The sequence below is a fragment of the Carica papaya genome, chromosome 8, assembly GCF_054855325.1.
Source record: "Carica papaya isolate Zhongbai chromosome 8, ASM5485532v1, whole genome shotgun sequence".
In the NCBI taxonomy this organism is placed as follows: domain Eukaryota; kingdom Viridiplantae; phylum Streptophyta; class Magnoliopsida; order Brassicales; family Caricaceae; genus Carica; species Carica papaya.
Genome location: NC_142316.1, coordinates 20051905 through 20078755, shown reverse-complemented (window position 1 = coordinate 20078755; position 26851 = coordinate 20051905). Strand labels below are relative to the sequence as shown.

Below are 26851 nucleotides of genomic sequence, written 5' to 3'. Positions count from 1 at the left end.
GCAGGGGCATTTTAATCGATATTAGAACAAGAAGGAGAGATGGAGAGTGCACGCACAAGGAAACAAATGATGGGAGGGGGGATGGAGGGAGAAAAAGTGTATGTATTTGCAGCGCAGAATGAAACATGAGCAATCATACCAGCACTAATGCAACGGATTCTATCAGAACTCTGCAAGTTAAGGGTGCTTCGGCGAGAGTAGTACTAGCATGGGTTACCTCATGCGAAGTCCTTATATTTCACTCATTTTCTTGTGAAGTCCTCGTGTTGCATCAATTTTTTTGCAGATGATTCTTTCGACGTTACGCGCGACTTGAATTATGGTCCTCAGGTTTATTCGCAAATGTGAGTCACGGCACCGTAGTATTTTACTTGATATTAGAACGAGCACGGGAGGTGCAGTGCGCACGCACAAGGAAACAAATGACGGGAGGGGGAAGAAAGGAGAAGGAGTTTATGTATTTGCAGCGCGAAATTAAACGGGTGCGATTATACCAGCACTAATGCACTGGATCCCATCAGAACTTTGCAGTTAAGTGTGCTTGGGCGAGAGTATTACTGGGAAGGGTGACCTCCTGGGAAGTCCTTGTGTTGCAGCAATTTTTTTTCAGACGGGTCGTTCGAAGTTTCGCGCGACTGGAACTATGGTCCGCTGGTTTATACTCAAATGTGAGTCAAGAATCAGGGGTATTTTAATCGATTTTAGAACGAGAAGGAGAGGTGAAGTGTGAACGCACAAGGAAACAAATGAGGGGAGGGGAAAGAAATGAGAAGGAGTGTATGTATTTGCAGCACGAAATTAAACAGGTGCGATCACACCAGCACAAATGCACCGGATCCCATCAGAACTCCGCAGTCAAGTGTGCTTTGGCGAAAGTAGTACAATGATGGGTTACCTCCTGGGAAGTTCTCGTGTTGCACCCATTTTCTTTTTTTCAGATGTGCCGTTCGACGTTACGCGCGACTTTAATTATGGTCCGCAGGTTTATTCGCAAATGTGAGTCACGGCGCCGTGGCATTTTACTTGATATTTGAACGAGAACGAGAGGTGCAGTGCGCACGCACAAGGAAACAAATGACGGGAGGGGGAAGAAAGGAGAAGGAGTGTATGTATTTGCAGCGTGAAATGAAACAGGTGCGATCAGACCAGCACTAATGCAACAGATTCTATCAGAACTCCGTAGGTAAGGGTGCTTGGGCGATAGTAGTACTAGCATGGGTTACCTCCTGCGAAGTCCTTATATTTCACCCATTTTCTTGTGAAGTCCTCGTGTTGCACCCATTTTTTTGCAGATGATTCTTTCAACGTTACGCGCGACTTGAATTATGGTCCGCTGGTTTATACTCAAATGTGAGTCAAGAAGCAGGGGCATTTTAATCGATATTAGAACGAGATTGAGAGGTGAAGTGTGAACGCACAAGGAAACAAATGACGGGAGGGGGAAAAAAGGAGTAGGAGTGTATGTATTTGCAGCGCGAAACTAAACAAGTGCGATCATACCAGCACTAAAGCCCCGGATCCCATCAGAACTCCGCAGTTAAGTGTGCTTGGGTGAGATTAGTACTCGGATGGTTGACCTCCTAGGAAATCCTCGTGTCGCACCAATTTTTTTTCAGACGGGTCGTTCGACGTTACGCGCGTCTGGAACTAGGGTCCGCTGGTTTATACGCAAATGTGAGTCAAGAAGTAGGGTCATTTTAATCGATATTAGAACGAGAATGAGAGGTGAAGTGTGAACGCACAAGGAAACAAATGACGGGAGGGGGAAGAAAGGAGGAGTGTATGTATTTGCAGCGCGTAATTAAACAGGTGCGATCATACCAGCACTATAGCCCCGGATCCCATCAGAACTCCGCAGTTAAGAGTGCTTGGGCGAGAGTAGTACTTGGATGGGTGTCCACCTGGTAAGCCCTCGTGTTGCACCTATTTTTTTTTCGGATGGGTTGTTCGACGTTACGCACGAATGGAATTATAAACAGCTGGTTCATTTGCAAAGGTGAGTCACGGTGCCTGGGCATATTACTTGATATTAAAACGAGAAAGAGAGATGCAGAGTGCACGCACAAGGAAACAAATGACGGGAGGGGGGATGGAAGGAGACAGAGTGTATGTATTTGCAGTGCAGAATGATACATGAGGGATCATACCAGCACTAATGCAACGGATTCTATCAGAACTCCGCAGGTAAGGGTGCTTGGGCGAGAGTAGTACTAGCATGGGTTACCTCCTGCGAAGTCCTTATATTTCACCCATTTTCTTGTGAAGTCCTCGTGTTGCACCCATTTTTTTGCAGATGATTCTTTCGACGATACGCACGACTTGAATTATGGTCCTCAGGTTTATTCGCAAATGTGAGTCACGGCACCGTATCATTTTACTTGATATTAGAACGATCACGGGAGGTGCAGTGCGCATGCACAAGGAAACAAATGACGGGAGGGGGAAGAAAGGAGAACGAGTTTATGTATTTGCAGCGCGGAATTAAACGGGTGCGATCATACCAGCACTAATGCACCGAATCCCATCAGAACTCCGCAGTTAAGTGTGCTTAGGCGAGAGTAGTACTCGGATGGGTGACCTCTTAGGAAGTCCTCGTGTCGTACCAATTTTTTTTCAGACGGGTCGTTCGACGTTACGCGCGACTGGAACTAGGGTCTGCTGGTTTATATGCAAATATGAGTCAAGAAGCAGGGGCATCTTAGTCGATATTAGAACGAGAATGAGAGTTGCAGTGTGAACGCACAAGGAAACAATTGATGGGAGGGGGAGGGAAGGAGAAAATGTGTATGTATTTGCAGTGCAGAATGAAACAGGTGCGATCATACCAGCACTAATGCAACGGATTCTATCAGAACTCCGTAGGTAAGGGTTCTTGGGCGAGAGGAGTAATAGCATGGATTACCTCCTGCGAAGTCCTTATATTTCACCCATTTTCTTGTGAAGTCCTCGTGTTGCACCCATTTTTTGCAGATGATTCTTTCGACGTTACGCGCGACTTGAATTATGGTCCTCAGGTTTATTCGCAAATGTGAGTCACGGCGCTGTAGCATTTTACTTGATATTAGAACGAGAACGGGAGGTGCAGCGTGCACGCACAAGGAAACAAATGACGGGAGGGGGAAGAAAAGAGAGGGAATGTATGTATTTGCAGCGCGAAACTAAACAGGTGCGATCATACCAGCACTAAAGCCCAGGATCCCATCAGAACTCCGCAGTTAAGTGTGGTTGGGCGAGATTAGTACTCGAATGGTTGACCTCTTGGGAAGTCCTCGTGTCGCACAAATTTTTTTTCAGACTCGTCGTTCGACGTTACGCGCATCTAGAACTAGGGTCCGCTGGTTTATACGTAAATGTGAGTCAAGAAGCAAGGGCATTTTAATCGATATTAGAACGAGAATGAGAGGTGAAGTGTGAACGCACAAGGAAACAAATGACGGGAGGGGGAAGAAAGGAGGAGTGTATGTATTTGCAGCGTGGAATTAAAGAGGTGCGATCATAGCAGCACTAAAGCCCCGGATCCCATCAGAACTCCGCAGTTAAGTGTGCTTGGGCGAGAGTAGTACTCGGATGGGTGACCACCTGGGAAGCCCTCGTGTTGCACCTATTTTGTTTTGGATGGGTTGTTCGACGTTACGCGCAAATGGAATTATAAACCGCTGGTTCATTTGCAAAGGTGAGTCACGGTGCCGGAGCATATTACTTGATATTAGAACGAGAAAGAGAGATGCAGAGTGCACGCACAAGGAAACAAATTACGGGAGGGGGATGGGAGGAGAGAGAGTGAATGTATTTACAGTGCAGAAAGAAACATGAGGGATCATACCAGCACTAATGCAACGGATCCTATCAGAACTCCGCAGTTAAGGGTGCTTGGGCGAGAAAAGTACTCGGATGGGTGACCTCCTGCGAAGTCCTTATATTTCACCTATTTTCTTGGGAGGTCGTCGTGTTGCACCCATCTTTTTGCATATGATTCATTCGACGTTACGCGCGACTTGATTTATGGTCCGCAGGCTTTTTCGCAAATGTGAGTCACGACGCCGTGGCATTTTACTTGATATTAGAACGAGTACGGGAGGTGCAGTGCGCACGCACAAGGAAACAAATGACGAGAGGAGGAAGAAAAGAGAAGGAGCGTATGTATTTGAAGCGCAAAATTAAACAAGTGGCATCATACCAGCACTAATGCACTGGATCCCATCAGAACTCCGCAGTTAAGTGTGCTATGGCGAAAGTAGTACAATGATGGGTTACCTCCTGGGATGTTCTCGTGTTGCACCCATTTTCTTTTCTTCAGATGTGCCGTTCAACGTTACGCGCGACTTTAATTATGGTCCGCAGATTTATTCGCAAATGCAAGTCACGGTGACGTGGTATTTTACTTGATATTTGAACGAGAACGAGAGGTGCAGTGTGAACGCACAAAGAAACAAATGACGGGAGGGGGGATGAAGGGAGAAAAGGTGTATGTATTTGCAGCGCAGAATGAAACATGAGCAATCATACCAGCACGAATGCAACGGATTCTATCAGAACTCCGCAAGTTAAGGGTGCTTGGGCGAGAGTAGCACTAGGATGGGTGACCTCCTGCGAAGTCTTTAAATTTCACCCATTTTCTTAGGAAGTCCTCGTGTTGCAACCATTTTTTTGCAGATAATTCTTTCGACGATACGCGCGACTTGAATTATGGTCCTCAGGTTTATTCGCAAATGTCAGTCACGACACCTTAGCTTTTTACTTGATATTAGAACGAGCACGGGAGGTGCAATGCGCACGCACAAGGAAACAAATGACGGGAGGGGGAAGAAAGGAGAAGGAGTTTATGTATTTGCAGCGCGGAATTAAAAGGGTGCGATCATACCAGCACTAATGCGCCGGATCCCATCAGAACTCCGCAATTAAGTGAGTTTGGGCGAGAGTAGTACTCGGATGGGTGACCTCTTGGGAAGTCCTCGTGTCGCACCAATTTTATTTCAAACGAGCCGTTCGACGTTACGCGCGACTGGAACTAGGGTCCGCTGGTTTATACGCAAATGTGAGTCAAGAATCAGGGGCATTTTAATCGATATTAGAACGAGAATGAGAGGTGCAGTGTGAACGCACAAGGAAACAAATGATGGGAGGGGGGGAGGGAAGAAGGAGTGTATGTATTTTCAGCACGAAATTAAACAGGTGCGGTCACACCAGCACAAAAGCATCGGATTCCATCAGAACTTCGCAGTTAAGTGTGCTTTGGCGAAAGTAGTACAATGATGGGTTACCTCCTGGGAAGTTCTCATGTTGCACCCATTTTTTTTTTTCAGATGTGCCGTTCGACGTTACGCGCGACTTGAATTATGGTCCTCAGGTTTATTCGCAAATGTGAGTCACGGCGCCGTGGCATTTTACTTTATATTAGAACGAGAACAGGAGGTGCAGTGCGCACGCACAAGGAAACAAATGACGGGATGAGGAAGAAAAGAGAAGGAGTGTATGTATTTGAAGCGCAAAATTAAACAAGTGGCATCATACCAGCACTAATGCACTGGATCCCATCAGAACTCTGCAGTTAAGCATGCTTGGGCGAGAGTAGTCCTCGGATGGATGACCTCTTGGGAAGTTCTCGTATCGCAATAATTTTTTTTCAGATGGGTCGTTCGACGTTACGCGCGACTGGAACTATGGTCCGCTGGTTTATACGCAAATGTGAGTCAAGAATCAGGGGCATTTTAATCGATATTAGAACGAGAATGAGAGGTGCAGTGTGAACGCACAAGGAAACAAATGACGGGAGGGGGAAGAATGGAGGAGTGTATGTATTTGCAGCGCAAAATTAAAGAGGTGCGATCATAGCAGCACTAAAGCCCCAGATCCCATCAGAACTCCGCAGTTAAGTGTGCTTGGGCGAGAGTAGTACTCGGATGGGTGACCACCTGGGAAACCCTCGTGTTGCACCTATTTTTTTTCGGATGGGTTTTTCGACAATACGCGCGAATGGAATTATAAACTGCTGGTTCATTTGCAAAGGTGAGTCACGGTGCCGGGGCATATTACTGGATATTAGAACGATAAAGAGAGATGCAGAGTGCACGCACAAGGAAACAAATGACGGGAGGGGGAAGAAAGGAGAAGGAGTTTATGTATTTGCAGCGCGAAATTAAACAGGTGCGATCATACAAGCACTAATGCACCGGATCCCATCAGAACTCCGCAGTTAAGTGTGCTTGGGCGAGAGTAGTACTATGATGGGTGACCTCCTTGGAAGTCCTCGTGTCGAATTAATTTTTTTTTCAGACGGGTCGTTCGACGTTACGCGCGACTAGAACTAGGGTCCACTGGTTTATATGCAAATGTGAGTCAAGAAGCAAGGGCATTTTAATCGATATTAGAACGAGAAGGAGAGATGCAGAGTGCACACACAAGGAAACAAATGACGGGAGGGGGGATGGAGGGAGAAAAGGTGTATGTATTTGCAGCGCAGAATGAAACATGGCAATCATACCAGCACGAATGCAACGGATTCTATCAGAACTCCGCAAGTTAAGGGTGCTTGGGCGAGAGTTGCACTAGGATGGGTGACCTCCTGCGAAGTCCTTAAATTTCACCCATTTTCTTAGGAAGTCCTCGTGTTGCACCCATTTTTTTGCAGATGATTCTTTCGACGATACGCGCGACTTGAATTATGGTCCTCAGGTTTATTCGCAAATGTGAGTCACGACACCTTAGCATTTTACTTGATATTAGAACAAGCACGGGAGGTGTAGTGCGCACGCACAAGGAAACAAATGACGGGAGGGGGAAGAAAGGAGAAGGAGTTTATGTATTTGCAGCGCGGAATTAAAGGGGTGCGATCATACCAGCACTAATGCGCCGGATCCCTTCAGAACTCCGCAGTTAAGTGTGCTTGGGCGAGAGTAGTACTCGGATGGGTGACCTCCTAGGAAGTCCTCGTGTCGCACCAATTTTTTTTCAGACTGGTCGTTCGACGTTACGCGCGACTGGAATTAGGGTCCGCTGGTTTATACGCAAATGTGAGTCAAGAAGCAAGGGCATTTTAATCGATATTAGAACGAGAAAGAGAGGTGAAGTGTGAACGCACAAGGAAACAAATGACGGGAGGGGGAAGAAAGGAGGAGTGTATGTATTTGCAGCGCGGAATTAAAGAGGTGCGATCATAGCAGCACTAAAGCCCCGGATCCCATCAGAACTCCGCAGTTAAGTGTGCTTGGGCGAGAGTAGTACTCGGATGGGTGACCACGGCACCGTGACTCACATTTGCGAATAAACCTGAGGACCATAATTCATGTCGCCCGTAACGTCGAAAGAATCATCTGCAAAAAAATGGGTGCAACACGAGGACTTCACAAGAAAATGGGTGAAATATAAGGACTTCGCAGGAGGTAACCCATGCTAGTACTAATCTCGCCAAAGCACCCTTACCTACGGAGTTCTGATAGAATCCGTTGCATTAGTGCTGGTATGATTGCACCTATTTCATTTCGCGCTGCAAATACATACACTCCTTCTCCTTTCTTCCCCCTCCCGTCATTTGTTTCCTTGTGCGTGCGCACTGCACCTCTCGTTCTCGTTCAAATATCAAGTAAAATGCCACGGCGCCGTGGCTCACATTTGCGAATAAATCTGCGGAGCATAATTAAAGTCGCGCGTAACGTCGAGCGTCACATCTGAAAAAAAGAAAAAGGGTGCAACACGAGAACTTCCCAGGAGGTAACCCATCATTGTACTACTTTCGCCAAAGCACAGTTAACTGCGGAGTTCTGATGGGATCCGGTGCATTTGTGCTGGTGTGACCACACCTGTTTAATTTCGTGCTGAAAATACATACACTCCTTCTTCCCTACCCCCGTCCCATCATTTGTTTCCTTGTGCGTTCACACTGCACCTCTCATTCTCGTTCTAATATCGATTAAAATGCCCCTGATTCTTGACTCATATTTGCGTATAAACCAGTGGACCATAGTTCCAGTCGCGCGTAACGTCGAACGACCCTTCTGTAAAAAAATTAGTGCGACACGAGGACTTCCCAGGAGGTCACCCATCCGAGTACTACTCTCGCCCAAGCACACTTAACTGCAGAGTTCTAATGGCATCTAGTGCATAAGTGCTGGTATGATCGCACCCGTTTAATTTCGCACTGCAAATACCTAAACTCCTTCTCCTTTCTTCCCCCTCCCGTCATTTGTTTCCTTGTGCGTGCGCACTGCACCTCCCGTGCTCGTTCTAATATAAAGTAAAATACAACGGTGCCGTGACTCACATTTGCGAATAAACCTGATGACTATAATTCAAGTCACGCGTATCGTCGAAAGAATCATCTGCAAAAAAATGGGTGCAACACGAGGACTTCCTAATAAAATGGGTGAAATATAAGGACTTCGCAGGAGGTCACCCATCCGAGTACTTTTCTCGCCCAAGCACCCTTAACTGCGGAGTTCTGATAGAATCCGTTGCATTGGTACTGGTATGATTGCTCATGTTTCATTCTGCACTGTAAATACATACACTATTTCTCCTCCCATCCCCCCTCCCGTCATTTGTTTCCTTGTGCGTGCACTCTGCATCTCTCCTTCTCGTTCTAATATCGATTAAAATGCCCCTGCTTCTTGACTCACATTTGCGAATAAACCAGTGGACCCTAGTTCCAGTCGCGCGTAACGTCGAACGACCCGTCTGAAAAAAAAAATTAGTGCGACACGAGAACATCCCAGGAGGTCACCCATCCGAGTACTAATCTCGCCCAAGCACACTTCACTGTGGAGTTCTGATGGGATCCGGTGCATTAGTGCTGGTATGATCGCACCTGTTTAATTTTGCGCTACAAATACATAAACTCATTCCCCTTTCTTCCCCCTCCCGTCATTTGTATCCTTGTGCGTGCGCACTGCACCTCCCGTTCTCGTTCTAATATCAAGTAAAATACTACAGTGCCGTGACTCACATTTATGAATAAACCTGAGGACCATAATTCAAGTCGCGCATAACGTCGAAAGAATCATCTGCAAAAAAATGGGTACAACACGAGGACTTCACAAGAAAATGGGTGAAATATAAGGACTTCGCAGGAGGTAACCCATGCTAGTACTACTCTCGCCCAAGCACCCTTACCTACAGAGTTCTGATAGAATCCGTTGCATTAGTGCTGGTATGATCGCACCTGTTTCATTTCGCGCTGCAAATACATACACTCCTTCTCCTTTCTTCCCCCTCCCGTCATTTGTTTCCTTGTGCGTGCGCACTGCACCTCTCGTTCTCGTTCAAATATCAAGTAAAATGCCACGGCGCCGTGACTCACATTTGCGAATAAATCTGCGGACCATAATTCAAGTCGCGCGTAACGTCGAACGGCACATCTGAAAAAAAGAAAATTGGTGCAACACGAGAACTTCCCAGGAGGTAACCCCTCATTGTACTACTTTCACCAAAGCACACTTAACTGCGGAGTTCTAATGGGATCCGGTGCATTTGTGCTGGTGTGACCGCACCTGTTTAATTTCGTGCTGAAAATACATACACTCCTTCTTCCCTCCCCCCTTCCCATCATTTGTTTCCTTGTGCGTTCACACTGCACCTCTCATTCTCGTTCTAATATCGATTAAAATGCCCTTGATTCTTGACTCACATTTGCGTATAAACCAGCGGACCATAGTTCCAGTCGCGCGTAACGTCGAACGACCCATCTGAAAAAAAATTAGTGCGACACAAGGACTTCCCAGGTGGTCACCAATCCGAGTACGACTCTCGCCCAAGCACACTTAACTGCAGAGTTCTGATGGGATCCAGTGCATTAGTACTGGTATGATCGCACCCGTTTAATTCCGCGCTGCAAATACATAAACTCCTTCTCCTTTCTTCCCCCTACCGTCATTTGTTTCCTTGTGCGTGCGCACTGCACCTCCCGTGCTCGTTCTAATATCAATTAAAATACTACGGTGCCGTGACTCACATTTGCGAATAAACCTGAGGACCATAATTCAAGTCGCGCGTATCGTCGAAAGAATCATCTGCAAAAAAATAGGTGAAACACGAGGACTTCCTAAGAAAATGGGTGAAATATAAGGACTTCGCAGGAGGTCAGCCACCCTAGTGCTACTCTCGCCCAAGAACCCTTAACTTGCGGAGTTCTGATAGAATCCATTTCATTGGTGCTGGTATGATTGCTCATGTTTCATTCTGCGCTGCAAATACATACACTTTTTCTCCCTCTATCCCCCCCTCCCGTCATTTGTTTCCTTGTGCGTGCACTCTGCATCTCTCTTTCTCGTTCTAATATCGATTAAAATGCCCCTGTTTCTTGACTCACATTTGCGTATAAACCAGTGGACCCTAGTTCCAGTCGCGTGTAACGTCGAACGACCCGTCTGAAAAAAAAATTAGTGCGACACGAGGACTTCCCAAGAGGTCACCCATACGAGTACTACTCTCGCCAAAGCACATTTAACTGCGAAGTTCTGATGGGATCCGGTGCATTAGTGCTGGTATGATCGCACCTGTTTAATTTCGCGCTGCAAATACATAAACTCCTTTTCCTCTCTTCCCCCTCCCGTCATTTGTTTACATGTGCGTGCGCACTGCACCTTTCGTTCTCGTTCAAATATCAAGTAAAATGCCACGGTGCCGTGACTCACATTTGCGAATAAATCAGCGGACCATAATTAAAGTCGCGCGTAACATCGAACGGCACATCTGAAAAAAAAATGGGTGCAACATGAGAACTTCCCAGGAGGTAACCCATCATTGTACTACTTTCGCCAAAGCACAGTTAACTGCGGAGTTCTATGGGATCCGGAGCATTTATGCTGGTGTGACCGCACTTGTTTAATTTGGTGCTGAAAATACATACACTCCTTCTTCCCTCCCCCCCTCCCATCATTTGCTTCCTTGTGCGTTCACACTGCACCTCTCCTTCTCGTTCTAATATCGATTAAAATGCCCCTGATTCTTGACTCACATTTGCGTATAAACAAGTGGACCATAGTTCCAGTCGCGCGTAACGTCGAACGACCCATCTGAAAAAAAATTGTTGCGATACGAGGACTTCCCAAGAGGTCAACCATCCGAGTACTACTCTCACCCAAGCACACTTAACTGCAGAGTTCTGATGGGATCTAGTGCATTAGTGCTGGTATGATGCCACTTGTTTAATTTTGCGCTTCAAATACATACACTCCTTCTCTTTTCTTCCACCTCCCGTCATTTGTTTCCTTGTGCGTGTGCACTGCACCTCCCGTACTCGTTCTAATATCAAGTAAAATGCCACGGTGCCGTGACTCACATTTGCGAATAAACCTGCGGACCATAAATCAAGTCGCGCGTAACGTCGAAAGAATCATCTGCAAAAAGATGGGTGAAACACGAGGACCTCCCAAGAAAATGGGTGAAATATAAGGACTTCGCAGGAGGTCACCCATACGAGTACTTTTCTCGCCCAAGCACCCTTAACTGCGGAGTTCTGATAGAATCCGTTGCATTAGTGCTGGTATGATCCCTCATGTTTCATTCTGTACTGCAAATACATACACTCTTTCTACTCCCATCCCTCCTCCCGTCATTTGTTTCCTTGTGCGTGCACTCTGCATCTCTCTTTCTCGTTCTAATATCAAGTAATATGCCCCGGCACCGTGACTCACCTTTGCAAATGAACCAGCGGTTTATAATTCCATTCGCACGTAACGTCGAACAACCCATCCGAAAAAAAATTGGTGCAACACGAGGGCTTCCCAAGTGGTCACCCATCCGAGTACTACTCCCGCCCAAACACACTTAACTGCGGAGTTCTGATGGGATCCGGAGCTTTAATGCTGATATGATCGCACCTGTTTAATTTCACGCTGCAAATACATACACTCCTTCTCCTTTCTTCCCCCTCCCGTCATTTGTTTCCTTGTGCGTTCACACTTCACCTCTCATTCTCATTCTAATATCGATTAAAATGCCCTTGCTTCTTGACTCACATTTCCGTATAAACCAGCGGACCCTAGTTCCAGAAGTGCGTAACGTCGAATGACCCGTCTGAAAAAAACTTGGTGCGACACGAGTACTTCCCAGGCGGTCACCCATCCGAGTACTAATCTCGCCCAAGCACACATAACTGCGGAGTTCTGATAGGATCCGGTGCATTAGTGCTGGTATGATCGCACCTGTTTAATTTCGCGCTGCAAATACATAAACTCATTCCCCTTTCTTCCCCCTCCCGTCATTTGTTTCCTTGTGAGTGCGCACTGCACCTCCCGTGCTCGTTCTAATATCAAGTGAAATGCTACGGTGCCGTGACTCATATTTGCGAATAAACCTGAGGACCATAATTCAAGTCTCGCGTATCGTCGAAAGAATCATCTGCAAAAAAATTGGTGCAACACGAGGACTTCCTAAGAAAATGGGTGAAATATAAGGACTTCGCAGGAGGTCACCCATCCTAGAGCTACTCTCGCCTAAGAACCCTTAACTTGCGGAGTTCTGATAGAATCCGTTGCATTGGTGCTGGTATGATTGCTCATATTTCATTCTGCGCTGCATATACATACACTTTTTTTCCCTCCATCCCCCCTCCCGTCATTTGTATCCTTTTGCGTGCACTCTGAATCTCTCCTTCTCCTTCTAATATCGATTAAAATGCCCCTGCTTCTTGACTCACATTTGCGTATAAACCAGTGGACCCTAGTTCCAGTCGTGCGTAACGTCGAACGACCCATCTGAAAAAAAAATTAGTGCGACACGAGGACTTTCTAGGATGTCACCCATCCGAGTACTACTCTCGCCCAAGCACACTTAACTGCGGAGTTCTGATGGGATCCGGTGCATTAGTGCTAGTATGATCACACCTGTTTAATTTCGCACTGCAAATACATAAACTCCTTATCCTTTCTTCCCCCTCCCGTCATTTGTTTCCTTGTGCGTGCGCACTGCACCTCCCGTTATCGTTCAAATATCAAGAAAATGCTACAGCACCGTGACTCACATTTGCGAATAAACCTGAGGACCATAATTAAAGTCGCGCGTAACGTCGAAAGAATCATCTGCAAAAAAATGGGTGCAACACGAGGACTTCACAAGAAAATGGGTGAAATATAAGGACTTCGCAGGAGGTCACCCATCCGAGTACTTTTCTCGCCCAAGCACCCTTAACTGCGGAGTTCTGATAGAATCCGTTGCATTAGTGCTGGTATGATCCCTCATGTTTCATTCTGCACTGCAAATACATACACTCTTTCTCCTCCCATCCCCCCTCCCGTCATTTGTTTCCTTGTGCGTGCACTTTGCATCTCTCTTTTTCGTTCTAATATCAAGTAATATGCCCCGGCACCGTGACTCACCTTTGCAAATGAACCAGCGGTTTATAATTCCATTCGAGCGTAACGTCGAACAACCCATACGAGAAAAAAAAGGTGCAACACGAGGGCTTCCCAAGTGGTCACCCATCCGAGTACTACTCTCGCCCAAGCACACCTAACTGCGGAGTTCTGATGGGATCCGGGGCTTTAGTGCTGGTATGATCGCACCTGTTTAATTCCGCGCTGCAAATACATACACTCCTTCTCCTTTCTTTCCCCTCCGTCATTTGTTTCCTTGTGCGTTCACACTTCATCTCTCCTTCTCGTTCTAATATCGATTAAAATGCCCCTGCTTCTTAACTCACTTTTGCGTATAAACCAGCGGACCCTAGTTCCAGACGCGCGTAACGTCGAACGACCCGTCTGAAAAAAAATTGGTGCGACACGAGGATTTCCGAGGAGGCCTTCCATCCGAGTACTAATATCGCCCAAGCACACTTAACTGCGGAGTTCTGATGGGATCCGGTGCATTAGTGGTGGTATGATAGCACTTGTTTAATTTCGCGCTGCAAATACATACACTCATTCCCCTTACTTCCACCTCCCGTCATTTGTTTCCTTGTGCGTGCACACTGCACCTCCCGTTCTCGTTCTAATATCAAGTAAAATGCTACAGCGCCGTGACTCACATTTGCGAATAAACCTGAGGACCATAATTCAAGTCGCGCGTAACGTCGAAAAAATCATCTGCAAAAAAATGGGTGCAACACGAGAACTTCACAAGAAAATGGGTGAAATATAAGGACTTCGCAGGAGGTAACCCATGCTAGTACTACTCTCGCCCAAGCACCCTTACCTACGGAGTTCATATAGAATCCATTGCATTAGTGTGGTATGATCGCACCTGTTTCATTTCGCGCTGAAAATACATACACTCCTTCTCCTTCCCTCCCCCTCCCATCAATTATTTCCTTGTGCGTTCACACTGCACCTCTACTTCTCGTTCTAGTATCGATTAAAATGCCCCTGCTTCTTGACTCACATTTGCGTATAAACCAGTGGACCCTAGTTCCAGTCGCGCGTAACGTCGTAGGACCCGTCTAAAAAAAAAATTAGTGCGACACGAGGACTTCCCAGGAGGTCACCCATCCGAGTACTACTCTCGCCCAAGCACACTTAGTTGTGGAGTTCTGATGGGATTCGGTGCATTAGTGCTGGTATGATCGCACCTGTTTAATTTCGCGCTGCAAATACATAAACTCCTTCTCCTTTCTTCCCCCTCCCGTCATTTGTTTCCTTATGCGTGCGCACTGAACCTCTCGTTCTCGTTCAAATATCAAGAAAAATGCTACAGCGCCGTGACTCACATTTGCGAATAAATCTGCAGACCATAATTAGAGTCGCGCGTAACGTCGAACGGCACATCTGAAAAAAAAAATGGGTGCAACACGAGAACTTCCCAGGAGGTAACCCATCATTGTACTACTTTCGCCAAAACACACTTAACTGCGGAGTTCTGATGGGATCCGGTGCATTTGTGCTGGTGTGACCGCACCTGTTTAATTTCGTGCTGAAAATACATACACTCCTTCTTCCCTCCCGCCCTCCCATCATTTGTTTCCATTTGCGTTCACATTGCACCTCTCCTTCTCGTTCTAATATCGATTAAAATGCCCCTGATTCTTGACTCACATTTGCGTATAAACCAGCGGACCATAGTTCCAGTCGCTCGTAATGTCGAACGACCTATCTGATAAAAAATTGTTGCGATACGAGGACTTCTCAAGAGGTCACCCATCCGAGTACTACTCTCGCCCAAGCACACTTAACTGCAGAATTCTGCTGGGATCCAGTGGATTAGTGCTAGTATGATGCCACTTGTTTAATTTTGCGCTTCAAATACATACACTCCTTCTCTTTTCTTCCTCCTCCCGTCATTTGTTTCCTTGTGCGTGCGCACTGCACCTCCCGTACTCGTTATAATATCAAGTAAAATGCCACGGCGCCGTGATTCAAATTTGTGAATAAACCTGCGGACGATAAATCAAGTCGTGCCTAACGTCAAAAGAATCATCTGCAAAAAGATGGGTGCAACACGAGGACCTCCCAAGAAAATGGGTGCAACACGAGGACTTCCCAAGTGGTCACCCATCCGAAGTACTACTCTCGCCCAAGCACCCTTAACTGTGGAGTTTTGATAGAATCCGTTGCATTAGTGCTGGTATGATCCCTTATGTTTCATTCTACACTGCAAATACATACACTCTTTCTCCTTCCATCCCTCTTCCCGTCATTTGTTTCCTTGTGCGTGCACTCTTCATCTCTCTTTCTCGTTCTAATATCAAGTAATATGCCCCGGCACCGTGACTCACCTTTGCAAATGAACCAGCGGTTTATAATTCCATTCGCGCGTAACGTCGAACAACCCATCCGAAAAAAAATAGGTGCAACACGAGGGCTTCCCAAGTGGTCACCCATCCGAGTACTACCCTCGCCCAAGCACACTTAACTACGGGGTTCTGATGGGATCCGGAGCTTTAGTGCTGGTATGATCGCACCTGTTTAATTTTGCGCTGCAAATACATACACTCCTTCTCCATTCTTCCCCCTCCCGTCATTTGTTTCCTTGTGCGTTCACACTTCACCTCTCATTCTCGTTCTAATATCGATTAAAATGCCCCTGCTTCTTGACTCACATTCGCGTATAAACCAGCGGACCCTAGTTCCAGACGCGCGTAACGTCGAACGACCCGTCTGAAAAAAAATTGGTGCGACACGAGGACTTCCCAGGAGGTCACCCATCTGAGTACTAATCTCACCCAAGAACACTTCACTGCGGAGTTCTGATGGGATCCGGTGCATTAGTGCTGGTATCATCGCACCTGTTTAATTTTGCGCTGCAAATACATAAACTCATTCCCCTTTCTTCCCCCTCCCGTCATTTGTTTCCTTGTGCGTGCGCACTGCACCTCCCGTTCTCGTTCTAATATCAAGTAAAATGATACAGCGCCGTGACTCACATTTGCGAATAAACCTGAGGACCATAATACAAGTCGCGCGTAACGTCGAAAGAATTATCTGCAAAAAAATGGGTGCAACACGAGGACTTCACAAGAAAATAGGTCAAATATAAGGACTTCGCAGGAGGTAACCCATGCTAGTACTACTCTCGCCTAAGCACCCTTACCTACGGATTTCTGATAGAATCCGTTGCATTAGTGCTGGTATGATCGCACCTGTTTCATTTCGCGCTGTAAATACATACACTCCTTCTCCTTTCTTCCCCCTCCCGTCTTTTGTTTCCTTGTGCGTGCGCATTGCACCTCTCGTTCTCGTTCAAATATCAAGCAAAATGCCACGGCACCGTGACTCACATTTGCGAATAAATCTGCGGACCATAATTAAAGTCGCGCTTAACGTCGAACGGCACATCTGAAAAAAAGAAGATGGGTGCAACACGAGAACTTCCCAGGAGGTAACCCATCATTGTACTACTTTCGCCAAAGCACACTTCACTGCGGAGTTCTGATGGGATCCGGTGCATTTGTGCTGGTGTGACCGCACCTATTTAATTTCGTTCTGAAAATACATAAACTCCTTCTTCCCTCCCCCCCTTCCATCATTTGTTTCCTTGTGCGTTCACACTGCACCTCTCCTTCTCGTTCTAATATCGATTAAAATGCCCCTGATTCTTGACTCACATTTGCGTATAAGCCAGCGGACCATAGTTCCAGTTGCGCGTAACGTCGAACGACCCATCTGAAAAAAAATTGTTGCGATAGAAGGACTTCCCAAGAGGTCACCCATCCGAGTATTAATCTCGCCCAAGCACACTTAACTACAGAGTTCTGATGGGATCTAGTGCATTAGTGCTGGTATGATGCCACTTGTTTAATTTTGCGCTTCAAATAGATACACTCCTTCTCTTTTCTTCCTCCTCCCGTCATTTGTTTCCTTGTGCGTGCGAACTGCACCTCCCGTACTTGTTTTAATATCAAGTAAAATGCCACGGCACCATGACTCATATTTGCGAATAAACCTGCGGACCATAAATCAAGTCCCGAGTAACGTCGAAAGAATCATCTGCAAAAAGATGGGTGCAACACGAGGACCTCCCAAGAAAATGGGTGAAATATAAGGACTTCGCAGGAGGTCACCCATCCGAGTACTTTTCTCGCCCAAGCAACCTTAACTGCGGAGTTCTGATAGAATCCGTTGCATTAGTGCTGGTATGATCCCTCATGTTTCATTCTGCACTGCAAATACATACACTCTTTCTCCTCCCATCCCCCCTCCCGTCATTTGTTTCCTTGTGCGTGCACTCTGCATCTCTCTTTGTCGTTCTAATATCAAGTAATATGCCCCGGCACCGTGACTCACCTTTGAAAATGAACCAGCAGTTTATAATTCCATTAGCGCGTAACGTCGAACAACCCATCCGAAAAAAAAAAGGTGCAACACGTGGGCTTCCCAGGTGGTCACCGATCCGAGTACTACTCTCACCCAAGCACACTTAACTGCAGAGTTCTGATGCGATCCGGGGCTGTAGTGCTGGTATGATCGCACCTGTTTAATTTCGTGCTGCAAATACATACACTCCTTCTACTTTATTTCCTCTCCCGTCATTTGTTCCCTTGTGCGTGCGCATTGCACCTCTCGTTCTCGTTCAAATATCAAGTAAAATGCCATGCCGCCGTGACTCACATTTGCGAATAAATATGCGGACCATAATTAAAGTCGCGCGTAACGTCGAACGGCACATCTGAAAAAAAGAAAATGGGTGCAACACGAGAACTTCCCAGGAGGTAACCCATCATTGTACTACTTTTGCCAAAGCACACTTAACTGCGGAGTTCTGATGGGATCCGGTGCATTAGTGCTGGTGTGACCGCACCTGTTTAATTTCGTGCTGAAAATACATACACTCCTTCTTCCCTCCCCCCCTCTCATCATTTGTTTCCTTGTGCGTTCACACTGCACCTCTCCTTCTCGTTCAAATATGGATTAAAATGCCCCTGATTCTTGACTCACATTTGCGTATAAACCAGCGGACCATAGTTCCAGTCGCGCGTAACGTCGAACGACCCATCTGAACAAAAATTGTTGCGATACGAGGACTTCCCAAGAGGTCACCCATCCGAGTACTACTCTCGCCCAAGCACACTTAACTGTAGAGTTCTGATGGGATCCAGTGCATTAGTGCTGGTATGATGCCACTTGTTTAAATTTGGGCTTCAAATACATACACTCCTTCTCTTTTCTTCCTCCACCCGTCATTTGTTTTCTTGTGTGTGCGAACTGTACCTCCCGTACTCGTTCTAATATCAAGTAAAATGTCACGGCGCCGTGAATCACATTTGCGAATAAACCTGCGGACCATAAATCAAGTCGCGCTTAACGTCGAAAGAATCATCTGCAAAAAGATGGGTGCAACACGAGGACCTCCCAAGAAAATGGGTGAAATATAAGGACTTCACAGGAGGTCACCCATCGGAGTACTTTTCTCGCCCAAGCACCCTTAACTGCGGAGTTTTGATAGAATTCATTGCATTAGTGCTGGTATGATCTCTCATGTTTCATTCTGCACTGCAAATACATACACTCTTTCTCCTCCCATCCCCCCTCCCGTCATTTGTTTCCTTGTGCGTGCACTCTGCATCTCTCTTTCTCGTTCTAATATCAAGAAATATGCCCCGGCACCGTGACTCACCTTTGCAAATGAACCAGCGGTTTATAATTCCATTCGCGCGTAACGTCGAACAACCCATCCGAGAAAAAAAAGGTGCAACACGAGGGCTTCCCAAGTGGTCACCCATCCGAGTACTACTCTTGCCCAAGCACACCTAACTGCGGAGTTCTAATGGGATCCGGGGCTTTAGTGCTGGTAATTTAATTTCGCGCTGCAAATACATACACTCCTTCTCCTTTCTTCCCCCTCCGTCATTTGTTTCCTTGTGCGTTCACACTTCATCTCTCATTCTCGTTTTAATATCGATTAAAATGCCCCTGCTTCTTGACTCACATTTGCGTATGAACCAGCGGACCCTACTTCTAGACGCGCGTAACGTCGAACGACCCGTCTGAAAAAAAATTGGTGCGACACGAGGATTTCCCAGGAGGTCACCCATCCAAGGACTAATATCGCCCAAGCACACTTAACTGCGGTGTTCTGATGGGATCCGGTCCATTAGTGCTGGTATGATAGCACCTGTTTAATTTCGCGCTGGAAATACATAAACTCATTCCCCTTTCTTCCCCTCCCGTCATTTGTTTCCTTGTGCGTGCGCACTGCACCTCCCGTTCTCGTTCTAATATCAAGTAAAATGCTACAGCGTCGTGACTCACATTTGCGAATAAACCTGAGGACCATAATTCAAGTCGCGCGTAACATCGAAAGAATCATCTGCAAAAAAATGGGTGCAACACGAGGACTTCACAAGAAAATGGGTGAAATATAAGGACTTCGCAAGAGGTAACCCATGCTAGTACTACTCTCGCCCAAGCACCCTTACCAACGGAGTTCTGATAGAATCCATTGCATTTGTGTGGTATGATCGCACCTGTTTCATTTCGCGCTGAAAATACATACACTCCTTCTCCTTCCCTCCCCCGCCCATCAATTGTTTCCTTGTGCGTTCACACTGCACCTCTCCTTCTCGTTCTAATATCGATTAAAATGCCCCTGCTTCTTGACTCACATTTGCGTATAAACCAGCGGACCCTAGTTCCAGACGCGCGTAACGTCGAACGACCCGTCTGAAAAAATATTGGTGCGACATGAGGATTTCCTAGGAGCTCACCCATCCGAGTACTAATCTCGCCCAAGCACACTTAACTGCGGAGTTCTGATGGGATCCGGTGCATTAGTGCTGTTATGATCGCACTTGTTTAATTTCGCGCTGCAAATACATAAACTCATTCTCCTTTCTTACCCCTCCCGCCATTTGTTTCCTTGTGCGTGCGCACTGCACCTCCCGTGCTCGTTCTTATATCAAGTAAAATGCTACGGTGCCATGACTCACATTTGCGAATAACCCTGAGGACCATAATTCAAGTCGCGCGTATCGTCGAAAGAATCATCTGCAAAAAAATGGGTGCAACACGAGGACTTCCTAAGAAAATGGGTGAAATATAAGGACTTCGAAGGAGGTCACCCATCCTAGTGCTACTCTCGCCCAAGCACCCCTAACTTGCGGAGTTCTAATAGAATCCGTTGCATTGGTGCTGGTATGATTGCTCATGTTTCATTCTGCGCTGCAAATACGTACACTTTTTCTCCCTCCATCACCGCTCTCGTCATTTGTTTCCTTGTGCGTGCACTCTGCATCTCTCCTACTCGTTCTAATATCGATTAAAATGCCCCTGCTTCTTGACTGACATTTGCGTATAAACCAGTGGACCCTAGTTCCAGTCCCGCGTAACGTCGAACGACCCGTCTGAAAAAAAAAATTAGTGCGACACGAGGACTTCCCAGGAGGTCACCCATCCGAGTACTACTCTCGCCCAAGCACACTTATCTGCGGAGTTCTGATGGGATCCGGTGCATTAGTGCTGGTATGATCGCACCAGTTTAATTTCGCGCTGCAAATACATAAACTCCTTCTCCTTTCTTCCCCCTCCCATCATTTGTTTCCTTGTTCGTGCGCACTGCACCTCTTGTTCTCGTTCAAATATCAAGTAAAATGCCACGGTGCCGTGACTCACATTTGCGAATAAATCTACGGACCATAATTAAAGTCGCGCGTAACGTCGAACGGCACATCTGAAAAAAAGAAAATGGGTGCAACACGAGAACTTCCCAGGAGGTAACCCATCATTGTACTACTTTCACCAAAGCACACTTAACTTCGGAGTTCTGATGGGATCCGGTGCATTTGTGCTGGTGTGACCGCACCTGTTTAATTTCGTGCTGAAAATACATACACTCCTTCTTCCCTCCCTCCCTCCCATCATTTGTTTTCTTGTGCGTTCACACTGCTCCTCTCCTTCTCGTTCTAATATCGATAAAAATGCCCCTGATTTTTGACTCACATTTGCGTATAAACCAGTGGACCATAGTTCCAGTCGCGCGTAACGTCGAACGACCCATCTGAAAAAAAATTGTTGCGATACGAGGACTTCCTAAGAGGTCACCCATCCGAGTACTACTCTCGCCCAAGCACACTTAACTGCGGAGTTCTGATGGGGTCCGGGACATTAATGCTGGTATGATCGCACCCGTTTAATTTGGCGCTGCAAATACATATACTCCTTCTCTTTTCTTCCCCCTCCCGTCATTTGTTTCCTTGTGCGTGCGCACTGCACCTCTTGTTCTCGTTCAAATATCAAGTAAAATGCCACGGTGCCATAACTCTCATTTGCGAATAAATCTGCGGACCATAATTAAAGTCGCGCGTAACGTCGAACGGCACATCTCAAAAAAAGAAGATGGGTGCAACACGAGGACTTCACAAGAAAATAGGTGAAATATAAGGACTTCGCAGGAGGTAACCCATGCTAGTACTACTCTCGCCCAAGAACCCTTACCTACGGAGTTCTGATAGAATCCGTTGCATTAGTGCTGGTGTGATCGCACCTGTTTCATTTCGTGCTGAAAATACATACACTTCTTCTCCTTCCCTCCCCCTCCCGTCAGTTGTTTCCTTGTGCGTTCACACTGCACCTCTCCTTCTAATATCGATTAAAATGCCCCTGCTTCTTGACTCACATTTGCGTATAAACCAGCGGACCCTAGTTCCAGTCGCGCGTAACGTCGAACGACCCATCTGAAAATAAATTGGTGCGACACGAGGACTTCCCAGGAGGTCACCCATCTGAGTACTACTCTCGCCCAAGCACACTTAACTGCGGAGTTCTGATGGGATCCGGTGCATTAATGCTGGTATGATCACACCCGTTTAATTTTGCGCTGCAAATACATAAACTCCTCCTTTCTTCCCCCTCCCGTCATTTGTTTCCTTGTGCGTGCGCACTGCACCTCCCGTGCTCGTTCTAATATCAAGTAAAATGCTACGGTGCCGTGACTCACATTTGCGAATAAACCTGAGGACCATAATTCAAGTCGCGCGTATCGTCGAAAGAATCATCTGTAAAAAAATGGGTGCAACACGAGAACTTCCTAAGAAAATGGGTGAAATATAAGGACTTCGCAGGAGGTCACCCATCCTTGTGCTACTCTCGCCCAAGCACCCTTTAACTTGCGGAGTTCTGATAGAATCCGTTGCATTGGTGCTGGTATGATTGCTCATGTTTCATTCTGCGCTGCAAATACATACACTTTTTCTCCCTCCATCCCCCCTCCCGTCGTTTGTTTCCTTGTGCGTGCACTCTGCATCTCTCCTTCTCGTTCTAATATCGATTAAAATGCCCCTGCTTCTTGACTCAAATTTGCGTATAAACCAGCGGACCCTAGTTCCAGACGCGCGTAACGTCGAACGACCCGTCTGAAAAAAAATTGGTGGGACACGAGGACTTCCCAGGAGGTCACCCATCCGAGTACTAATCTCGCCCAAGCACACTTCACTGCGGAGTTCTGATGGGATCTGGTACATTAGTGCTGGTATGATCGCACCTGTTTAATTTCGGGCTGCAAATACGTAAACTCATTCCCCTTTCTTCCCCCTCCCTTCATTTGTTTCCTTGTGCGTGCGCACTGCACCTCCCGTTCTCGTTCTAATATCAAGTAAAATGCTACGGCGCCGTGACTCACATTTGCAAATAAACCTGAGGACCATAATTCAAGTCGCGCGTAACGTCAAAAGAATCATCTGCAAAAAAATGGGTGCAACACGAGGACTTCACAAGAAAATGGGTGAAATATAAGGACTTCGCAGGAGGTAACCCATTCTAGTACTACTCTCGCCCAAGCACCCTTACCTACGGAGTTCTGATAGAATCCATTGCATTAGTGCTGGTATGATCGCACCTGTTTCATTTCGTGCTGAAAATACATACACTCCTTCTCCTTCCCTCCCCCTCCCGTCAATTGTTTCCTTGTGCGTTCACACTGCACCTCTCCTTCTCGTTCTAATATCGATTAAAATGCCCCTGCTTCTTGACTCACATTTGTGTATAAACCAGTGGACCCTAGTTCCAGTCGCGCGTAACGTCGAACGACCCGTCTGAAAAAAAAAATTAGTGCGACACGAGGACTTCCCAAGAGGTCACCCATCCGAGTACTACTCTCGCCCAAGCACACTTAACTGCGGAGTTATGATGGGATCCGCTGCATTTGTGCTGGTATGATCGCACCTGTTTAATTTTGCGCTGCAAATACATAAACTCCTTCTCCTTTCTTCCCCCTCCCGTCATTTGTATCCTTGTTCGTACGCACTGCACCTCTCGTTCTCGTTTAAATATCAAGTAAAATGCCACGGCACGTGACTCAAATTTGTGAATAAATCTACGTACCATAATTAAAGTCGCGCGTAACTTCGAACGACACATCTGAAAAAAAGAAAATGGGTGCAACACGAGAACTTCCCAGGAGGTAACCCATCATTGTACTACTTTCGCACAAGCACACTTAACTGCGGAGTTCTGATGGGATCCGGTGCATTTGTGCTGGTATGATCGCACCCGTTTAATTCCGCGCTGCAAATACATAAACTCCTTCTCCTTTCTTCCCCCTCCCGTCATTTGTTTACTTGTGCGCGCGCACTGCACCTCCTGTGCTCGTTCTAATATCAAGTAAAATGCTACGGTGCCGTGACTCACAATTGCGAATAAACCTGAGGACCATAATTCAAGTCGCGCGTATCGTCGAAAGAATCATCTGCAAAAAAGTGGGTGCAACACGAGAACTTCCTAAGAAAATGGGTGAAATATAAGGACTCCGCAAGAGGTCACCCATCCTAGTGCTACTCTCGCCCAAGCACCCTTAACTTGCGGAGTTCTGATAGAATCCGTTGCATTGGTGCTGGTATGATTGCTCATGTTTCATTCTGCGCTGCAAATACATACACTTTTTCTCCCTCCATCCCCCCTCCCGTCATTTGTTTCCTTGAGCGTGCATTCTGCATCTCTCAATCTCGTTCTAATATCGATTAAAATGCCCTTGCTTCTTGACTCACATTTGCGTATAAACCAGTGGACCCAGGTTCCAGTCGCGCGTAACGTCGAACGACCCGTCTAAAAAAAAAATTACTGCGACACGAGGACTTCCCAAGAGGTCACCTATCCGAGTACTACTCTCGCCCAAGCACACTTAACTGCGGAGTTCTGACGGGATCCGGTGCATTAGTGCTGGTATGATCGCACCTGTTTAATTTCGCGCTGCAAATACATAAACTCCTTCTCCTTTCTTCCCCCTCCCGTCATTTGTTTCCTTGTGCGTGCGCACTGAACCTCTCGTTCTCGTTCAAATATCAAGAAAAATGCCACGGCGCCGTGACTCACATTTGCGAATAAATCTGCAGACCATAATTAGAGTCGCGCGTAACGTCGAACGGCACATCTGAAAAAAAAAATGGGTGCAACACGAGAACTTCCCAGGAGGTAACCCATCATTGTACTACTTTCGCCAAAGCACACTTAACTGCGGAGTTCTGATGGGATCCGGTGCATTTGTGCTGGTGTGACCGCACCTGTTTAATTTCGTGCTGAAAATACATACACTCCTTCTTCCCTCCTGCCCTCCCATCATTTGTTTCCTTTTGCGTTCACATTGCACATCTCATTCTCGTTCTAATATCGATTAAAATGCCCCTGATTCTTGACTCACATTTGCGTATAAACAAGCGGACCATAGTTCCAAACACGCGTAATGTCGAACGACCTATCTGAAAAAAAATTGTTGCGATACGAGGACTTCTCAAGAGGTCACCCATCCGAGTACTACTCTTGCCCAAGCACACTTAACTGCAGAGTTCTGATGGGATCCAGTGCATTAGTGCTGGTATGATGCCACTTGTTTAATTTTGCGCTTCAAATACATACACTCCTAATCTTTTCTTGCTCATCCCGTCATTTGTTTCCTTGTGCGGGCGCACTGCACCTCCCGTACTCGTTCTAATATCAAGTAAAATGCCACGGCGCCATGACTCACATTTGCGAATAAACCTGCGGACAATAAATCAAGTCGCGCGCAACGTCGAAAGAATCATCTGAAAAAAGATGGGTGCAACACGAGGACCTCCCAAGAAAATGGTTGAAATATAAGGACTTCGCAGGAGGTCACCCATCCGAGTACTTTTCTCTCCCAAGCACCCTTAACTGCGGAGTTCTGATAGAATCCGTTGCATTAGTTCTGGTATGATCCCTCATGTTTCATTCTGCACAGCAAATACATACACTCTTTCTCTTCCCATCCCCCCTCCCGTCATTTGTTTCCTTGTGTGTGCACTCTGCATCTCTCTTTCTCGTTATAATATCAAGTAATATGACCCGGCACCGTGACTCACCTTTGTAAATGAACCAGTGGTTTATAATTACATTCGCGCGTAACGTCGAACAACCCATCCGAAAAAAAATAGGTGCAACACGAGGTCTTCCCAAGTGGTCACCCATCCGAGTACTACCCTCACCCAAGCACACTTAACTGCGGAGTTCTGATGGGATCCAGAGTTTTGGTGCTGGTATGATCGCACCTGTTTAATTTCGCGCTACAAATACATACACTCCTTCTCCTTTCTTCCCCCTCCGGTCATTTGTTTCCTTGTGCGTTCACACTTTACCTCTCATTCTCGTTCTAATATCGATTAAAATTCCCCTGATTCTTGACTCAAATTTGCGTATAAACCAGCGGACCCTAGTTCCAGACGCGTGTAACGTCGAACGACCCGTCTAAAAAAAATTGGTGCGACACGAGGACTTCCCAGGAGGTCATCCATCCGAGTACTAATCTCACCCAAGCACACTTAACTGCAGAGTTCTGATGGGATCTGGGGCTTTAGTGCTGGAATGATCACACCTGTTTAGTTTCGCGCTACAAATACATACACTTCTCTCCTTTCTTCCCCCTCCCGTCATTTGTTTCCTTGTGCGTTCACACTTCACCTCTCATTCTCGTTCTAATATCGATTAAAATGCCCCTGCTTCTTGACTCACATTTGCGTATAAACTAGCGGACCCTAGTTCCAGTCGCGCGTAACTTCGAACGACCCGTCTGAAAAAGAATTATTGCGACACGAGGACTTTTCAGGAAGTCACCCATCCGAGTACTACTCTCGCCTAAGCACACTTAACTGCGGAGTTCTGATGGGATCCGGTGCATTAGTGCTGGTATGATCGCACCCGATTAATTCCGCGCTGCAAATACATAAACTCCTTCTCCTTTCTTCCCCCTCCCGTCATTTGTTTCCTTGTGCGTGCGCATTGCACCTCCCGTGCTCGTTCTAATATCAAGTAAAATGCTACAGTGCCGTGACTCACATTTGCGAATTAACCTGAGGACCATAATTCAAGTCGCGCGTAACGTCGAAAGAATCATCTGCAAAAAAATGGGTGCAACACGAGGACTTTCTAAGAAAATAGGTGAAATATAAGGACTTCGCATGAGGTCACCCATACTAGTGCTACTCTCGCCCAAGTACCCTTAACTTGCAGAGTTCTGATAGAATCCGTTGTATTGGTGCTGGTTTGAT

The 26851-nt window shown here is 46.5% G+C and overlaps 8 non-coding genes and 42 pseudogenes across 8 annotated transcripts; 14 read left to right on the top strand and 36 right to left on the bottom strand.

Moving 5' to 3' along the window:
- The first annotated feature begins 480 nt into the window (after positions 1-480).
- LOC148250631 (5S ribosomal RNA) lies at positions 481-599 on the top strand (annotated as a pseudogene).
- A 205-nt stretch (positions 600-804) lies between these two features.
- Positions 805-923, top strand: LOC148250630 (5S ribosomal RNA; annotated as a pseudogene).
- Positions 924-1486: 563 nt separating this feature from the next.
- Positions 1487-1605, top strand: LOC148250629 (5S ribosomal RNA; annotated as a pseudogene).
- A 202-nt stretch (positions 1606-1807) lies between these two features.
- LOC148250628 (5S ribosomal RNA) lies at positions 1808-1926 on the top strand. Its single transcript, XR_015814847.1, has one exon. It is a non-coding gene; the product is annotated as a 5S ribosomal RNA (ribosomal RNA).
- Positions 1927-2487: 561 nt separating this feature from the next.
- Positions 2488-2606, top strand: LOC148250627 (5S ribosomal RNA; annotated as a pseudogene).
- Positions 2607-3164: 558 nt separating this feature from the next.
- Positions 3165-3283, top strand: LOC148250626 (5S ribosomal RNA; annotated as a pseudogene).
- Positions 3284-3485: 202 nt separating this feature from the next.
- LOC148250625 (5S ribosomal RNA) lies at positions 3486-3604 on the top strand. Its single transcript, XR_015814742.1, has one exon. It is a non-coding gene; the product is annotated as a 5S ribosomal RNA (ribosomal RNA).
- A 205-nt stretch (positions 3605-3809) lies between these two features.
- On the top strand, positions 3810-3928 carry LOC148250624 (5S ribosomal RNA; annotated as a pseudogene).
- A 919-nt stretch (positions 3929-4847) lies between these two features.
- Positions 4848-4966, top strand: LOC148250623 (5S ribosomal RNA; annotated as a pseudogene).
- A 204-nt stretch (positions 4967-5170) lies between these two features.
- Positions 5171-5289, top strand: LOC148250622 (5S ribosomal RNA; annotated as a pseudogene).
- A 209-nt stretch (positions 5290-5498) lies between these two features.
- LOC148250621 (5S ribosomal RNA) lies at positions 5499-5616 on the top strand (annotated as a pseudogene).
- Positions 5617-5818: 202 nt separating this feature from the next.
- On the top strand, positions 5819-5937 carry LOC148250620 (5S ribosomal RNA; annotated as a pseudogene).
- Positions 5938-6142: 205 nt separating this feature from the next.
- Positions 6143-6261, top strand: LOC148250619 (5S ribosomal RNA; annotated as a pseudogene).
- Positions 6262-6822: 561 nt separating this feature from the next.
- Positions 6823-6941, top strand: LOC148250618 (5S ribosomal RNA; annotated as a pseudogene).
- Positions 6942-7679: 738 nt separating this feature from the next.
- Positions 7680-7798, bottom strand: LOC148250617 (5S ribosomal RNA; annotated as a pseudogene).
- Positions 7799-8002: 204 nt separating this feature from the next.
- On the bottom strand, positions 8003-8121 carry LOC148250616 (5S ribosomal RNA; annotated as a pseudogene).
- A 562-nt stretch (positions 8122-8683) lies between these two features.
- Positions 8684-8802, bottom strand: LOC148250615 (5S ribosomal RNA; annotated as a pseudogene).
- A 563-nt stretch (positions 8803-9365) lies between these two features.
- LOC148250614 (5S ribosomal RNA) lies at positions 9366-9484 on the bottom strand (annotated as a pseudogene).
- A 204-nt stretch (positions 9485-9688) lies between these two features.
- LOC148250613 (5S ribosomal RNA) lies at positions 9689-9807 on the bottom strand (annotated as a pseudogene).
- Positions 9808-10370: 563 nt separating this feature from the next.
- On the bottom strand, positions 10371-10489 carry LOC148250612 (5S ribosomal RNA; annotated as a pseudogene).
- A 528-nt stretch (positions 10490-11017) lies between these two features.
- On the bottom strand, positions 11018-11135 carry LOC148250611 (5S ribosomal RNA; annotated as a pseudogene).
- Positions 11136-11696: 561 nt separating this feature from the next.
- LOC148250610 (5S ribosomal RNA) lies at positions 11697-11815 on the bottom strand (annotated as a pseudogene).
- Positions 11816-12020: 205 nt separating this feature from the next.
- Positions 12021-12139, bottom strand: LOC148250609 (5S ribosomal RNA; annotated as a pseudogene).
- A 562-nt stretch (positions 12140-12701) lies between these two features.
- Positions 12702-12820, bottom strand: LOC148250608 (5S ribosomal RNA; annotated as a pseudogene).
- A 559-nt stretch (positions 12821-13379) lies between these two features.
- On the bottom strand, positions 13380-13498 carry LOC148250607 (5S ribosomal RNA). The gene has a single exon (XR_015814759.1). It is a non-coding gene; the product is annotated as a 5S ribosomal RNA (ribosomal RNA).
- Positions 13499-13702: 204 nt separating this feature from the next.
- Positions 13703-13821, bottom strand: LOC148250606 (5S ribosomal RNA; annotated as a pseudogene).
- A 559-nt stretch (positions 13822-14380) lies between these two features.
- LOC148250605 (5S ribosomal RNA) lies at positions 14381-14499 on the bottom strand (annotated as a pseudogene).
- Positions 14500-14706: 207 nt separating this feature from the next.
- Positions 14707-14825, bottom strand: LOC148250604 (5S ribosomal RNA; annotated as a pseudogene).
- Positions 14826-15709: 884 nt separating this feature from the next.
- On the bottom strand, positions 15710-15828 carry LOC148250603 (5S ribosomal RNA). The gene has a single exon (XR_015816053.1). It is a non-coding gene; the product is annotated as a 5S ribosomal RNA (ribosomal RNA).
- A 205-nt stretch (positions 15829-16033) lies between these two features.
- LOC148250602 (5S ribosomal RNA) lies at positions 16034-16152 on the bottom strand (annotated as a pseudogene).
- Positions 16153-16715: 563 nt separating this feature from the next.
- On the bottom strand, positions 16716-16834 carry LOC148250601 (5S ribosomal RNA; annotated as a pseudogene).
- A 204-nt stretch (positions 16835-17038) lies between these two features.
- Positions 17039-17156, bottom strand: LOC148250600 (5S ribosomal RNA; annotated as a pseudogene).
- A 561-nt stretch (positions 17157-17717) lies between these two features.
- Positions 17718-17836, bottom strand: LOC148250599 (5S ribosomal RNA; annotated as a pseudogene).
- Positions 17837-18045: 209 nt separating this feature from the next.
- LOC148250598 (5S ribosomal RNA) lies at positions 18046-18164 on the bottom strand (annotated as a pseudogene).
- Positions 18165-18368: 204 nt separating this feature from the next.
- Positions 18369-18486, bottom strand: LOC148250597 (5S ribosomal RNA; annotated as a pseudogene).
- An 873-nt stretch (positions 18487-19359) lies between these two features.
- On the bottom strand, positions 19360-19478 carry LOC148250596 (5S ribosomal RNA; annotated as a pseudogene).
- A 557-nt stretch (positions 19479-20035) lies between these two features.
- Positions 20036-20154, bottom strand: LOC148250595 (5S ribosomal RNA; annotated as a pseudogene).
- A 563-nt stretch (positions 20155-20717) lies between these two features.
- LOC148250594 (5S ribosomal RNA) lies at positions 20718-20836 on the bottom strand. The gene has a single exon (XR_015815675.1). It is a non-coding gene; the product is annotated as a 5S ribosomal RNA (ribosomal RNA).
- A 209-nt stretch (positions 20837-21045) lies between these two features.
- On the bottom strand, positions 21046-21164 carry LOC148250593 (5S ribosomal RNA; annotated as a pseudogene).
- Positions 21165-21368: 204 nt separating this feature from the next.
- On the bottom strand, positions 21369-21487 carry LOC148250592 (5S ribosomal RNA; annotated as a pseudogene).
- A 557-nt stretch (positions 21488-22044) lies between these two features.
- On the bottom strand, positions 22045-22163 carry LOC148250591 (5S ribosomal RNA). Its single transcript, XR_015814262.1, has one exon. It is a non-coding gene; the product is annotated as a 5S ribosomal RNA (ribosomal RNA).
- A 559-nt stretch (positions 22164-22722) lies between these two features.
- Positions 22723-22841, bottom strand: LOC148250590 (5S ribosomal RNA; annotated as a pseudogene).
- A 561-nt stretch (positions 22842-23402) lies between these two features.
- Positions 23403-23521, bottom strand: LOC148250589 (5S ribosomal RNA; annotated as a pseudogene).
- Positions 23522-23729: 208 nt separating this feature from the next.
- Positions 23730-23848, bottom strand: LOC148250588 (5S ribosomal RNA). The gene has a single exon (XR_015815599.1). It is a non-coding gene; the product is annotated as a 5S ribosomal RNA (ribosomal RNA).
- A 562-nt stretch (positions 23849-24410) lies between these two features.
- LOC148250587 (5S ribosomal RNA) lies at positions 24411-24529 on the bottom strand (annotated as a pseudogene).
- A 207-nt stretch (positions 24530-24736) lies between these two features.
- On the bottom strand, positions 24737-24855 carry LOC148250586 (5S ribosomal RNA; annotated as a pseudogene).
- Positions 24856-25059: 204 nt separating this feature from the next.
- Positions 25060-25177, bottom strand: LOC148250585 (5S ribosomal RNA; annotated as a pseudogene).
- A 561-nt stretch (positions 25178-25738) lies between these two features.
- On the bottom strand, positions 25739-25857 carry LOC148250584 (5S ribosomal RNA). Its single transcript, XR_015816040.1, has one exon. It is a non-coding gene; the product is annotated as a 5S ribosomal RNA (ribosomal RNA).
- A 204-nt stretch (positions 25858-26061) lies between these two features.
- On the bottom strand, positions 26062-26180 carry LOC148250583 (5S ribosomal RNA; annotated as a pseudogene).
- A 204-nt stretch (positions 26181-26384) lies between these two features.
- On the bottom strand, positions 26385-26503 carry LOC148250582 (5S ribosomal RNA; annotated as a pseudogene).
- Positions 26504-26851: the final 348 nt, after the last annotated feature.